The sequence below is a fragment of the Equus asinus genome, chromosome 1 (assembly GCF_041296235.1).
Source record: "Equus asinus isolate D_3611 breed Donkey chromosome 1, EquAss-T2T_v2, whole genome shotgun sequence".
Classification (NCBI taxonomy): domain Eukaryota; kingdom Metazoa; phylum Chordata; class Mammalia; order Perissodactyla; family Equidae; genus Equus; species Equus asinus.
Window position 1 is genome coordinate 167,581,588 of NC_091790.1, and position 19,325 is coordinate 167,600,912.

Genomic DNA, 19,325 nt, shown 5'->3' on the forward strand with positions numbered 1-19,325 from the left:
TTTATAGTCTCTCACTTTCTTATTGTAGTTGGAAATCAGGCTTGTATCTTCATCTAAATAATTTCTCCAAGAAATTCTTCCAAAGAAGTTTTGACGTTACCTGATTTCAGATACTTCATTTTACAATAAATGCAAGTTCTATAACATTCAGTTACTTTTAAAAATCGAATTGATCTTTCCTCAAAGATGTCATTTATAACTTTTTTTAACCATAATCAGCCTCTACTTACAATTTTTGTTTTCCGCTTAGTTTCACCATCCCTTTCCCTGACCGTTCCTCCTTCTGAGGCTGCCCTAGAAGGAAGTGCTTGTTTGGGCCTCTTTTCACCTGCTCTTGTTCTATCTCTTTTATCCTATATGGTCTGCACTTTCGTATTGCTGGCTGGTTGCCATTGTTCTTGGCTGGTGCCTGGGTAGCATTTCCTGAGACAACATTTTTGTATCTCCATCCCTTGTCAAATCCAGCAACTCATTTCCTAAAGCCTGTCCTTTCTGCTAGGTGAACATGGGCAAGGGTGAAAACCCACATCTCCCTAATGTCTTAGTCTAATATCTACCTCCCTTAAGCAACCACATATATTAAGCCAGTTAAAAAGCTTTCAGAACTTTCTGAGTCATAGTGTTGGGGTACTTGAAAACCTTGGGACTCATGGTTTTGGTTAAGCAATCCTTAAAATCAATACCAAATTACTATGGATGTGATTGCCTGTTTTGCTGGAACATAGATGCTTTTTGAAAGTAGGCACACTATTTTCACTAATCCTTCCTTCCAATAATTATTCCTCCCGTCACTCACTTTGTATGGCTTGTCAGGCCTTTTCCACTTCGAAAGTTTGAAGAAATAGAGCACTAAGGGGAGCCGGGCAGAAACGTGTTATTTTCTTTTAAATTCTGGTCATTCAATAACTTCAGTATCACAATTAACAGATTTTATAACCTGACAAGAAAATATTTAGCATATTTTCAAAGTCACTTTCAAGCAGAAAATTTTAGAAATGTAAAACCACCAGAGTCTTTATAACCTAAGTTCTTTTGTCTGTAAAATGAAAGTAACGCATTTCATTTCACAGAGTTGTCTGAGCACATCTACTGTGCTTGGAATAGGTGCATTGCTCAACGTATGTTGGTTCTATTCTCTTTTTGCCCCTTAACACAACCACATGCATGTGGGCACACACACTTAAAAAAGTGTGTACCCTTGCATATACTTGAAAATGTTTATTTAATATAAACTGTATTTTTATACCATTTTATTTAAATTTAGACTGAGAATTATATCATGCTTTCTTCCTACTTTGTGAGAAAGAACACTTATGCTGTTGCTAGTTTTGCTTATATATTCTTAATCTAGAGAGGTCTTCATCATTTTAATCCATCTTGAAAAGGTGTGTTTGTGTTTACGTAACCACAGTGCCACAATGTGCGTAGATCTGAGTGTGTAGCTATGTGAGAACAGAGGTCATTCTCCCACCTCCTCAGGACACCCTACTTAAAGCTCTTTGAGGCACTGAACACCCTGGTAAGATCCATGAGGGCAGGAACGTTGCTTGGGCACACTGATTGGCTTAATTAATTTCTGATGATTTCAAATTGTTAATTTTTATTTTAGAAATAGCTTATAATAGGTTCTTGATAAATATTTATAAAGGAAGAAGGAAGACAGGACTGAATGAAGAAAAACATTGTCTTATATCTAATAGAGCATATGCTACTTTTAAAAATGTCTTAACGATTAACAATACTTGTCATTTATAGGCTCTTAACGTTTGAATTTCCCCGCCTGTTCCACACTTACGTACACGCATGAACACACGTGCACACGCACATACACACACCACTTCACTGTCTTGCTGACCCATTGTTAAGCGGAGAGGATGAGTATTTACGATTTACCTGCCTTCCATTCAGGCTTACTTGTTACTTTTTGCATTGATTGTTACATCTCTTTGCTGTAATGTTGACACTTGTGCAGCACTGGCAAAAACAGAGCAGATGAGTAGGCTGGACCCCAATTTTCTGGTGATTAACTCTCCTCTCTGCAATTTGAGTTCGTATAGACTTTGTTCACCGGTTGGAGAATTGCAGGCTCTTAAAATTGTCACCTTTGTTTACCTTTTATCTCATCTATCTTTTACTTTTTGGCAATCCAGAAATATATTGTTATTATCATTAATAATAACATCAATGTATGGAGACTTATGGAAATCAAAGTTTCCCAGGCCTTGTGGCTGAGAATGACGTCACACAAGTAGTTGGATCTGGGAGTCACTCCCTCATTATCTCCCTTGTACAGGGTGACGGGTGCAGGCCCTCTCCCTCCAGCAGAACTTCGAAAGTCCGGAAGTCTAAAATGATGTTTCAGATGCATTTGCCACCATAATTCCTGGCGCATCTGGACCTTTATTGTTTCTATTCTCCCCTTGGGTCGGCCCCACATCCTGGGCCAGGAGTGCTCAACCCCTTTAGCCTCTGACCACTACAGACTTTTTTCCACAATACCCAACCTCACGCTCTCCTGCTGCCTCTCTCTTTTCATCTCTCCTTTGTTTTCTCTCTTTTCCCCCAAATTCTGGCTCCTTGGTAAGCACCACTGTTTAGCTAATGTATTTTTTGCTTTGACTGATGAACACCTAAGCCACCTTTTTCCAAATGATTCAGGAATACATTTTTCTTTAAAAAAAGACACTTTTTCACCATAAGTGTCCAACTCCTAAAATACTAAATTTTTACCCTAATTTTTTAAAAAACTGTTTACCTCTAAAATGAAACAGGAATTTATGTTAAGGTGCATTGTGAGGAAAGGATTTATATCTTTCCCCCAAAAGCCAAACTCGTCCTCCATCATCAGTTGTTGAATAGGCTCCTCAGAAATCACATGCGGGAAAATATTTCCCCTTCTCTCTCTCCATTTATATATATTTTCTCGCATAAAGTCAGGATGATATTAAAATGTTTGACAGAATTCAGCATAGATACTGACTACTCAAAATGGAACCAACAACCAATCAAAATGGAAGCTGGCCACAAACCAGCTTTAGGCGAGCTGTACAGGTGTGTGATGACTTAACATGCCTTCCTTTAGGTCAACTTTTAAAGTTTTCTTCCTATTTGTTCCACACATCTTTTTAAGTTAAGATCATCCCTAAATACCTTTTTATTATCATTTTCAATTAGATGATTCCTGTTTACATTTTCCCACCTGATTGTGTGTGTCTGTGTCTTTCTCCTATTGTCAAAGAAAAACCAGAGCTGGACAGTAGTTAAAGTAGTAAAAACAGATTTTATTCAGGACTGCTGCAATAGGGGAAAAGAGACCTTAGTATATAACTGGGCTCAATTGTAAACACAGTGTGGGCAAGAGGGAACTTATAACCAGGGAGCAGGTTTTTCTGTTAACATTGATACAAGTATACAGTAAAAAGAAAAAGCTCCAAGACTATAAATGTGTTTACAGTACAAAGACAGTTACTCTGAGGTCCATTCTCCTCTGAAGTTGCAGCAATATACACTCCCACCAAGAAGGTTTGAAAGTATCTTTTACCAGAACTTTCCCCAGTGCATAATCAATGTCTTTGTGAAGGTGATAGATAAAACAGGGTATGATTGGCATGTTAATTTGCATTTCCTTAAGTATGAGTGCTATAGCATATTTTACATTTGATAAAAAACCACACATACTTTTATTTGTGTTTACTATCTCCTGCTGGCCTTCATATGTAGGTAATATGTGAATAATTACTACTAAAAAATAAAATGTTTCAGGGGGCTGGCCCAGTGGTGTAGTGGTTAATTTTGCGCGCTCCACTTCAGTGGCCCAGTTTTCACTAGTTCGGATCCTGGGCGTAGACCTGCACACCACTCATCAAGCCATGTTGTGGTGGCATCCCACATAGAAGAACTAGAAGGACTTACAACTAGGATATACAACTATGTACTGGGGCTTTGGGGAGAAAAAAAAAGAGGAAGATTGGCATCAGATGTTAGCTCAGGGCCAATCCTCCTCACCAAAAAGCATACCTTTAGAAAAAATAATAAAATAAAATAAGATATTACTGTCAAAACATATATCCCTTCAGATTACCAATCACAAACTCATTTTTATTATTATTATTATTTTTTTTGCTGAGGAAGATGCACCCTGAGCTAACAGCCATGCCAATCTTCCTCTATTTTGTATGTGACTCGCCACCACAGCATGGCTGCGGATGAATAGTGTATGTCTGCACCTGGGACCCAAACCCAGGCCACTGAAGTGGAGCGTGCTGGACCCAACCACTTGGCCATGGGGCCAACCCCCAATCCTATTATTTTTATTATCTATATTTTAATATATGCACATAAACACACACACAAACACAAGCATACACTTATAAAACATAATGTTGTTTGGGGGCTGGCTGGGTGGCGCAGCAGTTAAGCTTGCACGTTCTGCTTCTCGGCGGTCCGGGGTTCACTGGTTCAGATCCCAGGTATGGACATGGCACCACTTGGCAAAAGCCATGCTGTGGTAGGCATCTCACCAATAAAGTAGAGGAAGCTGGGCACAGATGTCAGCTCAGGGCCAGTCTCCCTCAGCAAAAAGAGGAGGATTGGCAGTAGTTAGTTCAGGGCTAATCTTCCTCAAAAAAAAAATGCTGTTTGTATTTTTTGTTTTTCATAAATTTTATTATCCTTTATGAATCGTCCTTCAACCTGCTTTTCATTTGTAGCAATATCTTAAAGTTTAAAGTAAAAGAAGTCTTTGCATTATACAGTGCACATATTTAAAATGTTTAAGCATTGCCAGACTGCCCTTCAAAGTGACTGCATAAATTGACACAGCCACTAGCAGTGTACGACTGTGTCTGTTTCTCTACATATTTTCTATAGTTTATATTCTCAAGCTTTTTGATTTTTGCCAACACTTTGGGTTAGAGAGATTACTTCATAGAAATTTTAATTTGCACGCTCATGTTGTGTGGTTAGGTTGAGCAACTTTTCATATGTTTATTTATATTTCTTTGTAGGCAAATTGCTAGTTTTTATTCTTCAGCATGTTTTCTATTTGTTTGCTTATCTTTAACTTATCTATGAATAAATAAGTTCTGGATTCAAGTTTATTGTCCACTAAGTCTACAGTTAATCTCTTTACACTTAGTTTATGGTCCTTTTCCATACATAGAATTTGTTTGAAATTTTGATGTAGCTAAATTCTAAGAATTTTGTTTTTTCAATCTCATTTTTTCTTGCATTTTCCTAAATTTATTGACGTCATGTTGGTTTATAACATTGTGTAAATTTCAGGTGTAGTTTATCATTTCTCAGCTTCTGTATAGACTATATCGTGTTCACCACCAGTAGTCTAGTTTTAATCTATTACCACACACCTGTGCTTCTTTACCCCTTTTGCCCTTGCCCTCTGGTAACCACCAGTATATGGTTAAATATGTGTTTGGTTATCTTTCACATATGAGTGAAATCATATGATACTAGTCTTTCTCTGTCTGACTTATTTTGCATAGTTTAATACCCTCAAGGTCCATCCATGTTGCCTCAATGGCATGATTTTATCTTTTTATGGCTGAATAGTATTCCACTGAATATATAAACCACATCTTCTTTATCCATTCATCTGCTGATGGGCACTTGGGTTGCTTCCAAGTCTTGGCTATTGTGAACAATGTTGTCATGAATATAGGGGTGCATATCTTTTTGAATTATTAATTTCATGCACCTTTGATAAATACCGAGAAGTGCAATAGTTGGATTGCATGGTACTTCTATTTTTAATTTTTTCAGAAATCTCTATACTGTTTTCCATAGTGGCTGCACCAGTTTGCATTCCCACCAGAAGTGTATTTGGGTTCCCTTTTGTCCATATCCTCTCCAACACCTGTTATGTCTTTTTAATTATAGCCTTTCTGATGGGTGTGAGGTGATATCTCATTGTAGTTTTGATTTGCATTTTCCTAATAATTAGTGATATCAAATACCTTTTCATGTGCCTGTTGGCCATCTGTATATCTTCTTTGGAAAAATATCTGTTCATATCCTCTGCCCATTTTTTGATCTGGTTGTTTATTCTTTTTTGCTATTGAGTTGTATGAGTTCTTTACATATTTTAGAAATTAACACCTTGTCAGGTATATGATTTACAAGTATTTCCTCCCAGTTGGTAGGTTGTATTTTCATTTGTGATTGGTTGGTTTCCTTTGCCTCGCAGAAGTTTTTCAGTCTGAAGTAGTCCCATTTATTTATTTTTCTTTTGTTTCTGTTGCCTGAGGAGACATGGTATTCAAAAAGGTACTGTTAAGAACAATGTCAAAGAGCATACTGTCTGTGTTTTCTTCTAGGAGTTTTATGGTTTCAGGTCTTACATTCAAGTCCTTAATCCATTTTGAGTTAATTTTTGTGAATGGTGTAAGATAGTGGTCTACTTTCATTCTTTTGCATGTGACTATCCAGTTTTCCCAATACTAGTTATTGAAGAGACTTTTCTTTTTCCATTGTATGTTCTTGGCTCCTTTGTCAAAGATTAGCTGTCCATAGATGTGTCAATCTTATATATTTTTTAAATCTCTTACCCTGTGTCTTATAGATATTAATTTCTTTTTCCTTTAATAGATTATGGTATTGCTATTTTGATTCAGAACCTGAATCACCTGGGAAATGTATAGCAAAATGTCTCAATATGATTTATTGAATAGTCTGTTCTTTCTCAAACGAAATGTAACACTTCTAATGCAATAAATTTATATACATGTAAATATGATCTATTTGTCTAATATACACAAATATCATAGCATTTCAATTATTAAAGTTTCATACTACATTTTTGCCCCATGATTTTTATCTTTCAAGAATTTTGCTATTTTGCATATACTTTTCCAATATGAATTTTAGCTTCTCGTCGCTACTATCCATGAACAAAAACATTAAGATGCAGAGGCCAGCCCCATGGCCTGGTGGTTAAGTTCAGCATGCTCTGCTTTGGCATCCTGGCTTCACAGGTTCAGATCCCGGGCATGGACATACACCACTCATTGGCCATGCTGTGGTGGCGACCCATATACAAAATAGAGGAAGATTGGCACAGATGTTAGCTCAGGGCTAATCTTCAAGCAAAAAAAAGAGGAAAATTGGCAACAGATGTTAGCTCAGGGCAAATCTGCCTCCGCAAAAAAAATAAAACAAAAGTTTAAGATGTGGATAGAGATACATTAAATGTGGAGATTAACTTGTGGATAATTACTTATAATGTTAGGTATCCCCATTCATGAATAAGCTATATTTCTACTATATTTCTACATTTATTTAAGTCTTATACATCCTTCAGTGGTTGCATATCTTTGTAGCCTCTTTTTTTATTGGGATGTTACACATTTACTTTCTACTTCATAACTACATACTATTTATTTTTGAGGCTACTCTGAGTGGGATATATTTTTTATTAACTATGTTTGTTGAAGCTTTAGAGATCTGATGTCCTTCTTGAATTCAGCAACTTTCTCACGCTTTGCCAAATGATTCTTTTTTATGTCTGGGTAGATGATCATATATTCTTTACATCATTTATTTCCTTACTTTTCAGACCTGTTATTTCTATATTATGTTTTACTATAAGAGGTTAAATAAGAAGAATTTTATTATTTTTAAAAGTTTTAATTACTTAAAAATTTATATAATAAGGAATTTTATATTATATTTTAAGGAAATTATACCTATGTCTCTACATATATTTTTAAATGTTGTCGGGGCTGGCCTCATGGCTGAGTGGTCAAGTTCTCGTGCTCCACTTCTGCAGCCCAGGGTTTCGCAGGTTTGGATCCTGGGCAGGGACACGGCACCACTCATCTAGCCACACTGAGGCTGCATACCACATGCCACAACTAGAAGGACCCACAACTAAAAATATACAACTATGTACCAGGGGGCTTTTGCAAGAAAAAGGAAAAAATAAAATCTTTAAAAAATAAATAAATGTTGTGATCTTTCCTTTTTCCTTTTTCTCTTTTCTGTTCTATTGAATTGACAAAAGAAACATTATTAAGTGATCTGTTCAGAATTGCTATCCTTGCCCTCCAGAAAAAGAACAATCTAATCTTTTAGAAGGCAGAGACTCATTAACAGTAAGTAAGAAAAAAAATCTAGATGAAACAGGTTTTTTTTAAAAATAACTTAGTACTCATTTTTAATAACATCTTGCCATTGATTTCACAGTTTTATTTTCCCTTATATTTTGAACATATTGTGAGTTATTATGCAATATTTTGTTGCTAGTGCGATGGAGTTGATTCCAACTCCTAGTGACCCTGTGTTCAGCAGAGCAGAACCCTATCCCATCTTTTGCACTGCCCTCTCACCTTCCGGTGCTATATCAGACAATATTCTGCTGCTATTCATAGAGTTTTCATGGCCAATTTTTTCAGAAGTGAGTGACTGGCCTTTCTTCCTAATCTGTCTTAGTCTGGAAGCTCTGCTGAAACCTGTCCACCGTGGGTGACCCTGCTGACATTTGAAATACTGGTGGCATAGATTCCAGCATACAGCCATCACAGGTGACAACTGACAGACAAGTGGTGCAGTTCCCTGACCGAGGCAGCGACCGCGCTGAATCTGAACCACTAGCCCACCAGTGCTGGCATCATGTATTATGTATACCACTAATGAAGCCAAATAGTGGTAGGTGGATACAATTAAAACGATATAGCCAAATGACAATTTCTTTTGGCCATAAATAGCGTTACCATAATGTCCAGCCTTAACAGAACAGAGGAATTTGATAAGAATTTCTTTCTCTTTCATATAACTGAAAGATTATTTTACTTTAGGAGCATCATGTTTTATATTCAAAATACTGTAGGAGTTGTTATATTTTCTCTTAGCATTGTCGTTAGGGGGAAATCATAGGCCAAATTTTTTTCTTATTCTTTTATCTCTTGTAGATTGCCTTTTTAAAAAAATATTTTAGGATAAGTTGTGCACACTTTCCTAAATCACTAATTCAAATATTCTCCTATGATGACTGCTCTACTGTTTTGTTTTTTCAATTTATTTGACAATTCATAGTGTATTTAAGTGACTGTTTTTCTTCCCTGCTTACCTCTAATGGTTTGTACTTTCCTGTCCCGAGTCTGGGATCACCAATTATTTAAAAGGGTGCTAGTGTCATTTACAAACAGATCTGAGGGTTTGTGTGCTCACTGGTACTGTGGTAATTTTGTCTTCTAGACCAATTCAGAAGACGAAGCTAAGAGATATATATATTTGTTATCTATCTACCTGTCTATCTATCATCTATCGCCCATTATCTTTAAAAGCATAGACCATGAGCCCATACTGATCTTTCCGATTCCAATTTAACACCCCAAAGCTCATTCAAGACATTCCTCTGACCATATTAGTAACTCTCTTCTCCAGTAGTGAGAAACCTGGCTCCTATTCTCCTCAATATATTTGTGCATTTGTGTCCACCAACCACACACAAAATGTATTTGCAGAATTGCTAACCCATACCATTGAGAAGAAAATTCTGACTAGAGCTAAGTATAAGTGTGCATCATTCTCCATGCTTAGATTGAGTATACAGACTCAAAATAGTGAATTCAAAAGTTACTTGTGCTAGTTCTTCACTCGGGTTATGTTATCAATTTGGAATTTGTTTAGGTTCATATGTTTCTGTTTACATCCTATTGGTTATTTCCTCATTTTGTTGCTTTTCTTATTTGTTAAAAGTATATAGAATGTACCATGATTCCCAATATCAAAACTGTACAAAATGTGCACTATGAAAAGTGCCACTCCACCCGCCAGACATTCCACATTCACACTGCTCTTGTCACTAACCAACCTCATTATTTGCTGGTTTGTCTCTTGTATTTCTTTTCTCAATAAATTAGTGGATACGTGGATATTTTCTTATTTCCAAATTTTATATTTTACACAAAAGTTAGCATGATATGTAATCTGTATTGCACATTTTAAAAAAAATTAACAATGTAACCTGGAAATCTCTCTGCATCAGTTGGTAGAGATCTTCCTCATTGTTTTAAACAACCATGTAAGTCTCCACTGTACCTTAGGTTATTCAACCAATCTCCCAAGTATGGGCTTTAGGTCATTTCCAATATTCTGCAAATATAAATGATGCTTCCATGAATTATCTTGTGCAATTTTATTTTCTTATTATCAAGGTGAATCTTTAGAGCAAATCCTTAGAAAAGAAATTGACAGATCAAAAGATATTTTCAAATTCTCTGTAAAGGTTGTATCACGTTATATTCCCAGTGGCAACAGGTTCTCTTTCCCCACAGCCTCACCGGAGAAGATGTTTTCAAGTTTGTTTTTTGATTTTGTTTTTGTTTTTTGTCAGTCTCGGTAGGAAAACACTGAAATCTCAGTGTAGTTTTAATTTGTATTTCTCCTATTATGAGTGAAGCTGAATATATTTTCATCTGTTGAAGGACGATGTTAATATATCTTTCTTAAAATTATTTGTTAATTTCATTTGCCTAGTTTTCTAATACGATTTTTGTATTTTTACCTTAAAGTAAAAAAAAATTGTATATTGTGGCTAGTATCCTATTCTTGTGATATGTGTTGTAAATATCTTATACCAAGTTGTCATTTTGTCTCTTGCTTTGACCTGTGATTATTTATCTTTCCAATGCAAAGATATTTTTTATTATCTTAATTTCATCAATGTCTTGATTTCCTTTTTGTCCATCTGGATTTTAGGTCTCAGTTAGAAACCTTTCTCAGTGCCCAGGTTACAGAGGAATTCACCTATATTTTCTTCTAGGACTTATGTGGTTTCATTAACAAATAACAACATTTAGATCTAGGACCTATTTGGGGCACATTCTTGGATATGTTGTGAGATGGAGATTTAATTTGCTCTCTTTCCAAGTGGCTCTTTTTCCTTGTGATCTGAGATGGCTTCTTTCTCGTGTACTGACTTTGCATACATATGGGGGTCACTCTTTGGACTCCCTGTTCTACTTCACTCGTCTGTCTGTCTATGCATGTGTCAACACCACACTGTGTTATTTATCCAGGATTTAGATGCTTTACTATCTGACAGTCTAGGCCTCCCCTACCCGCCTCCCCATAGCTTTTTTTCATTGCTTTTCTAGATATTCTTGTGTATTTTGCTTTCCGTATGAACTTTATCATCAATTTGTCTGCCTTCTTAAAAAAATTGCTATTTCTATCAAGATTGTGTAAAATGTATAAGTTAACTTGGAGAGAATTGACCTCTTTGTAATACGGGGTCATCCTACCCAAGAGCCAAGGGATATTTTTCCATTTGTTCAAATCTACTTTTGTGCCTTTCATGAGTGCTTCAAAGTTTTCCTTACATAGGTTTTGACTACTTCTTATTAAATTTGTTCCTAAATATTTTATCTTCTGTAGTGATATTGTAAATGGCACTTTTGCTATAATTACACATATTTTTTTGTTTGTGTGTAGAGAGGCCGTGATTTCTGGTGTATTGTAAAGTAACGGATTTCCTGTTAAGAACAAAGCTTCAATTCCTGAAACAAATTTCACGTTGTCATAGTGTATTGTTTTCTTGCTGTGATGTTATATATAATTTTTAAAACAATATTCATGCATGATATTGCCCTATTAATTTCTTTTTTTTTGGTGCTATCACAAATCTCATTTTATTTCACTTATTAAAAAAAAAAGAGTTTCTAAGTTTCTCTCATTGTCCTATTCTCTGAAACAACTTATACAGCATTGCAAGAGCCTGGTTTTGGTGGAGCAGCAGAATTTCCTTCTGAATCTGCTTGGGCCTGAAGATTTTTTTTGTAGGTAGTTCCTTAATAAAGTTTTCTTCAGTGGAAATTGGTCTATTTGATCTTATTGTCTCTAATGAGGTAGATTTTGACAAACAGAATACCTTCCTTTGAAATTATCCATTTTACCTACAATTTCAATTTCATTGCAGAGAAATCTGCAAAGTAGTTTCATAATTTATTTAATTCTCTGTGTTTTAAAGATTATATCACCCATGTATATTTTTGCCTTCTCATTTTTTATTGGTTAGGTTAGAAATACGGTTTGCCCATTTTGTCATTTTTTCCTAAAAATAAACAGGATTTGGGGTTATTTACACTTTTCTATTTCCTACCTTATGAATTTTTACTTTCTTCCAGAATGATAAAATTTCTGAAACAACACAAATCAAAACCTTACTCCCAACAAACCTCAACCTCACTAGGGATGAAATAGTCATAGCATCTACTCTTCTTTCTTCATATCCTGTGGTTTTGGGGGGTTGCTGCCTCTGAACAGACATAACAGATTAATGTGAATTAATTTGCCATTATTGGCAAAAAAGCATTCATAAATCAGCAATTTCATATGGTTCAAACTTTGGATGATAACAACCACTTTGAGCCACGTGCTCTTGTTGCCTTAAAAATCAGTTTCCAGGCGCTGGCCCATGGCCGAGTGGTTGATTTCCCATGCTCCACTTCAGTGGCCCAGGGTTTTGTCTGTTCAGATCCTGGGCACGGACATGACACCACTCGTCAGGCCATGATGAGACGGTGTCCCACCTAGCACAACCAGAGGCACTCACAACTAGAATATACAACTATGTACTGGAGGGCTTTGTGGAAAAGAAGAAGAAAAAAAGAAGGAGAAAAAAAGATTGGCAACAGATGTTAACTCAGGTGCCAATCTTTAAAAAAACAAAAAAGTTAGTTTCCACACATTATAGAAAGAGTTGCCCTGTTTGGTTTGCTGTTAGATATTTTTGTCTGTGAGTCAGAGGAGAAAGAAAGGCAAAAGAAGAGGGTCAGAGTGTTCACTTACATTTTTTTTTCTGAAGAACTATTTTTGTTTTGTTTTGTTTCATTTTTCGAGGAAGATTAGCCCTGAGCTAACATCTGCTGCCAATCCTCCTCTTTTTGCTGAGGAAGACTGGCCCTGAGCTAACATCCGTGCCCACCTTCCTCTACCTTATATGTGGGACGCCTGCCACAGCATGGCTTGCCAAGTGGTGCCATGTCCACACCTGGGATCCGAGCGGGCGAACCCTGGGCTGCCGAAGTGGAACGTGTGTGCCTAACCACTGTGCAACCAGGCAGGCCCCCTGAAGAACTATTTTTTAATGTGGAAACTGGGTACATCAAGAAAAAAAATTATGGCTGTATTTTAAAGATTTTTTTCTCAGTCCAGATCCATATACCTTGGTGCAAAGTCCTCCATTATTCAAGACAATATCTATTCTTTTATGCTGGATTTTTAAATGATATTTGTTTTACAGTAATTTACCAGTAAGTTGAGAGAGGCTGTATCTAATCTATATCTCCTTGGCTGACAAAACTGAAATTGGTGTCACCCGTAAGAAAAAGAGAAGCCTGGAACTACAATCAGTTTAGCAATTGCATACTTAGACCTATTGGTATTTACTGGGAAAAAAATCATATGGAATTTTATAGAAGAGTGATAATTTCCCCTAAGAAGTTCCAGGGCCTGGCATGATAAATCTGGCTGCCTACATCGTTCAAAGAAACTAGGAAGGCCTCTGTCTTCCTTGGCTGTGCGGGAGTTGATTAGTGTGCTTCATGCAGTGGCAACCGGGAATTCGGAAGCCACCTCTCTTCTATTAGGGGATGGATCCATATGGAGAGCATTTGAGATTTTCAGAAAGTCATTTATTCAAGTGTCTTAGCACAAGGATACACTTGAGGATGCACTATTGTTTTTGTTTGTAATGTGTGCATCATTGTGTTAGGAGAAAGGTAGCCATTTGTAGCATTTGTTTTTTTCTTATATCTCAAGTTTCAGAATTCTCTTAGTACTAGCAAATATTGATACACAATTTAATGATGTTGGAGATTAAGTTTATTTATATGCATGAAATTCAAACTAACAAGCATCCTTCAAATAGGAAACTGGTGGGGAGCATATTAAAAAGTCTATGAAATAAAGAAGCAAATATGTCTAAGGAATTTTATTTTACCCTAAACTAGTATCAATCTAGAAATATGTTTTTTACTATATCTATATAATTATACTTTGCAGCTATTTCATTTCTGGCCAGTGTTCAGGTAATGAAGAGTTTTTTGCTTTTTATGGGTCCAGAGACCCATTTTCAAAATGGAATTGACTCTTTCAAATGAGGAGTTCTTTTAAAACGAAATAGCAGAAAAGTGTAGAAATATGGAACACAGGAAGCAAACTCATAAAGTCTCATTTTATCTAGAAAGCTCCACATTTTATTTTCAATGCCTCTTTCTTTCCTCTAAATAAAAGGAAATAATTTGCAATATTCAATTTAATGTAGTGTTCTAAATGGCCAAGTGTCACAAACAATACTCTACATCATAAACAAAAGTGTACAGTAATTGTCCTTGGAAGTTGGAAGTGAAATGCATCATAATAAAGCAAAATTCATTATCCTTTCCACAGGCTTGATAAGTTAATGTGCCTCAATTGTGTTTAAAGCATAAGCAAAGTACAATTCTACTGGGTTAACTTCCTTGTGTTTGACGAAATGATTCAGGGAATAAAGAAGCTTTTAAATTTGATTAAGCAATTTGTTTGAATTTCACAAGTAATATAACTGCGATGATATATATTTTCAAAATCTTCACCTAAAAGTTTTTTTGACATGATAGAAAACCTTAGTAGAAAAGACTTAGTAGAAAACAAAAGTAAAATGAAAGCAAACATAAAAAAGGCAAAAGAAGGGGAACAAAATGATGATAATACCAGATACAGTCTAAGATGTTTTCCATACATCACACATATTTTCCCTTTTCAACTTTTTGAGGATGCACAATGTCCAATTTTGTTTTGTACAGTCCAAACTGCTACTAGCATCATGTAATGTATCCTTTCCTTGTTTTGTTGTCTCAGATAATTTTCCATGTTTTCCAGTTTTATATTTACTAAGTCCACGATCACGGTAAAACAAAATAACTAAAAATAAAAATATTAACACTACACATGGAAGAAAGTCCTTGGAGGTGACTGCACCAAGGCATGGAAAATGGATAATTCCTCACTGTCTTGAAAGGAGGAAGTCCTTACTAATAAGCTTCAAACACTGTGGTAATGTCTGAGAAAGTTGGTCAATAAGGTTTTCTGTAGTCAGTATATGAAATCTCATCCATATAGAGCCACTGAGGTGACAATCCAAGAATTGGTAAAAATATCCACCAATGAAGCATGTTATCATTATCATCAACTGTGCTTAAATCATTGGCTTGATGATATATTGAAAAGACCTAAATCATGCTGAGAAGGTTCCATTGAGGTCTCATTTCTTCATAATAATTTGGTACAGAGTTACTGAGTTTATTCTAGTCTTCTGTCTTCAGCTCTCTTCCTTTCTGTGTATTTTTTCCTCTGGTGGAGAAGTAGAGACCCCAAGACAGGTCCCAGGGATTGCAGAGGGAAATGTTTGTCTAATGATGGAATTTCCACTGATTTTAGAAATGTAGCAATAATTAAAATGTGGAGAATAAATTCTCTTTTAAATTTATATTGAAATTTTTAAAACATATTTTATTCTGAAGCCACTAGGAATCATACGACATTGTATTACAGGTGTTACTTTGTATAAAAATGTTAAGTTTTATTTTAATTTTTGTTACGTGGTCAAGTGCAACAGACACTATTACTGGCTGAATAAGACAACCAGCTCCCTCTGAAAGGGGCTCATTAGGTGAGTTAACATTCCGTGTAACCTATGGAATGAGTTTTACAGGTATCCCTCTGTGAACCAACTATATCTCCTCTGTTATGAAATGTGTGAATATGGAACGTGATGACTCAGTTGAATTTGTCATAAATTATATTCCACATTCTGTTTGCCTCAAGCAAACTGGGTGATTTGAATTTCTGTTTTATCCCTCTCTATAATAATGTAAAAATAATCGTACTTCATATAGGTATTGTAAAGTTTAGTTAAAATTTATGTCGAGCTTAAATCAAAGTCTATAAAGTTATGCATGGGAGTCTTGTTTGTTTATATTGCTGATATGTTGTCCACACAGGTAAAGAGAATCAGGACGTATTTCACACAAGAAACTGTGATTTTAGGGAAAATAATTTTGAACCTGAAATTAGAGTCATTATGATCTTAAGAGTGGAGTCATGGAACCTCTCTGAGCAAGTTTTGAAACCTACCTGAAACCTCAATTTTTCTTTCGTAAAGCTGATAAAGCAGCATTGACTTCAGATGGTTTCTGTAAGTCACACATGCGGCAGTGTTTATCAATGAAATATTTTGAGTGGCTATTAAGATATGGAAACACTGGGAGGCTCCCAGAGGTGAGGGGTATGAAGTAGTCCAACCCAAGAGAGGACGGTGTATGAGCTGGCAGGGATGCATCTATATATTCTCAGGGGGATTTATTCTATGGTCAATAATCTGATTCATAAGAAAATGAGAAAGATTAAGAGCGTAGGCTGCTGTCAGAATCACAGAAACTGCCTAGATCTTGCAACTCAAAGAGCAATCCATGGGTCAGCAATATCAGCAATAATTGGGAGCTTGTTAGAAATGCAGAATCTTAGGCCCCATCCCAGACCTACTGAATCAGAACATTAAATTTAGCAAGATGCTCAAGTGATTCATATATACGTGAAAGTTTTAGAAGTAGTGGCCTTGACTTTGTGATGTAGCCTAGGGTGCTTGCTCTTGATCTAACCCCTTGAAATTAACAGTAACCAAATACATCTAGGAGGACTGGGCCAAGAAGTCCTGGTAGTATTCCGTAATCTTATTCTCCCTTCTCCTATCCTTGGATCCTCCTACGTGCAAATCTCCCCAAGCACAGACCCATCTACCGACCCCATAACTAGTGACCAGTATACCTAGATAACTAAGTCATTTGCAGAATTTATGTTCTTTATGAAAACAGGGATCTCAAATATGACTTATTTGGCCATATGGTCTGCTTTTGTTTTTAATATCCTTATGGAGGAAGACTTGCCACCTTCATTGCTGCCTTACAACTACTGAAAAAGGCATTTAAGAGTCTCAGAGGAGGTGCTGGAGATCCCTGCCAGACCCGGGCATATTTTCAGGGCATAAGAATCTTATAAAAATAAGATCTCAAGGCCCCAAACCCTCAAAGGCTGATTTTCCAAGAATCTTCATTTTAGCAATGGACTGCACTTTGTTCTTTTATAGATAAGTTCCTCATATCCAGCTTTATTCAAACCTGTAATTTCGTTTCTCTAGGAAATGAGTGAATAGACTGGCCAATGAATACCTCTTTCATTCTTTGTTATCAGAAACCTCTCTCTCTGTGAGCAGGCATTAGGGACTAACGTTTAGGGCAGTGCTTTTCATTGAGGTCCATGAACTGCTTGCATCAGAAATAATTGGTATGCTTGCCAAAATGTCAGGTTCCTTGGCTATACCTAACAAACCAGAATCACCGGCTGAATTCGGCATTGTTTCTGTTTCCCCACGAATGTCTGATACATAACCAAGTCTGCAAACTACTTCTCTAGGGCATTAGTTCGTAACCCTAGTTTCATATTGGAATCACCTGAAGAAATTTTCAAATATACCCCTACTGGGCCCCAAACCCAGTGCCTCTGATTTATTCAGTCTGGGGAATGGGATGGGCAGCCATCAGTATTAAATGTCCTATAGTGATTTTAACCAGTTTTCTGGCTAATATAGCCTGCAACTGATGATCACAAAATGAGTCTCCTTTCATGAAAAATATTCAGGTCAACATTGGTTCTTTGCCATCCTGCGTAACAGCACCTTCTGTACCTGAAACCCTTTCTGATGTTCACCCAATACCCCCTTCGCTGCCCCCTGAAAACCAAATAGATTCTATCATTGTAATTGCAGACCCGTGAAGACATGTCCATCTTCAAATCAGAAAGAGAACAATTCCCAGATCTATTCTCACATACCTTGCTTTTGGATTCATTATCCTTAGCCACTGTTCCTTGCTTTCACAGGATTGTTACTGTATTTCATTTTGGAGAAGTGAAGCATATTTGAAGTGGAGGAAATGGTGCAGTAAGAGATATCTCCAGCAAAATGTCATAAGTGACTTCTTTTAATTCATGAAGCAGGTCATGAGTAATAGTAGGAAGACGTGAGATTCTTATTCTGTTTCCCTCCAAGTCATTTTAGCATTCACATGATGTAGCTTCTTTGTCAAAAGGAAATAGGCAGAATTGTCATTATAATTAGCACAGGTGCACTTTGATGGATAGCTATCATATTAAAAAACTGTGTCTAAATCACAAAGATTATAAATAAAGTAAGAGTCCTACTACAGGTTGACATAAAAAGGAACTTTGTAGTTCATCCTTTTGTAAAGTAAAAAAGGAAATTGGCTTCTATTTTTTCAAATACGTGTTTAGTAAATTGTGTTGGTTTACAAAGAAAGATGTATATTTACTTAGCCCCAATAAATTGACGTAATATATTAGCCGAAAGAGATCTTAGAAATACTCTAGCACTCCTTTACTTGTTTACAGGTGAAAAGATAATAACATGAGAGATTCCGTGACCTTTTTTCCACTTTAGTTAGTGGCAGGTTCAAAACAAGAATTCAAGGGTCCTCGTTCCTAGCCAACATTCTTCCCTCCCCCACGCTTCCCTTTGTCTTTGAAAGGATAAATGGAAATTAAGTATAGGAATTTGAACATTTCGATTCCTGCCATGAAATCAGGTTTCTAAAAGGTATGATTGATTTTTAAGGTGCAAAAGATCACTAATGCATGAGCATTTAAATATCTAAATTGGATGTAATAATACTTTTTACTGAAGATTTAAAATGGCCTGTGCTTTTAATGTTAATAGTTTTCAAACACCTACTAATAAGTAGGCCAATTAATGCAGAATGAATACTTAGCACCATAATTTAAATAATGTGGAACTTGGATGTGCTTCTTATCTTTTCTTTTCCCCTTCATTCTGATTAACTCTCTAAGTAGTAGTTTGCATCTGGTAACTTCTCTTAGTTACATATTGCTTTTGTAGCGCAGTTTGCAAATAGTGTAGGATTTGAAGCCAAGTTCAACTTAAAAAATACAGTCTATGGTCAACAGTATATTACAAGGTTCAGTAGAAAGCAAACTGATGGAGGCTTGGCAAATTACCTGAGCTCTCTTCTCCTGATTTCCTAATTTGTAAAATGAGACTTAGAATAACTACTTCATCAGGTGCATTGAGGGCATTTTATTAGGTACTTCCTAAAAGCCCAAAGAGAGAATGGGGTACACCAAAAGAGAATGTGGTTAAGTTCTTAGAACATATTAGATTTCTCCTCTTTCTCATTCCTTTTTTAAGAGATAATTTGGGTAAAGACTCAATATTTACATTTTAAAGATCCCATTCA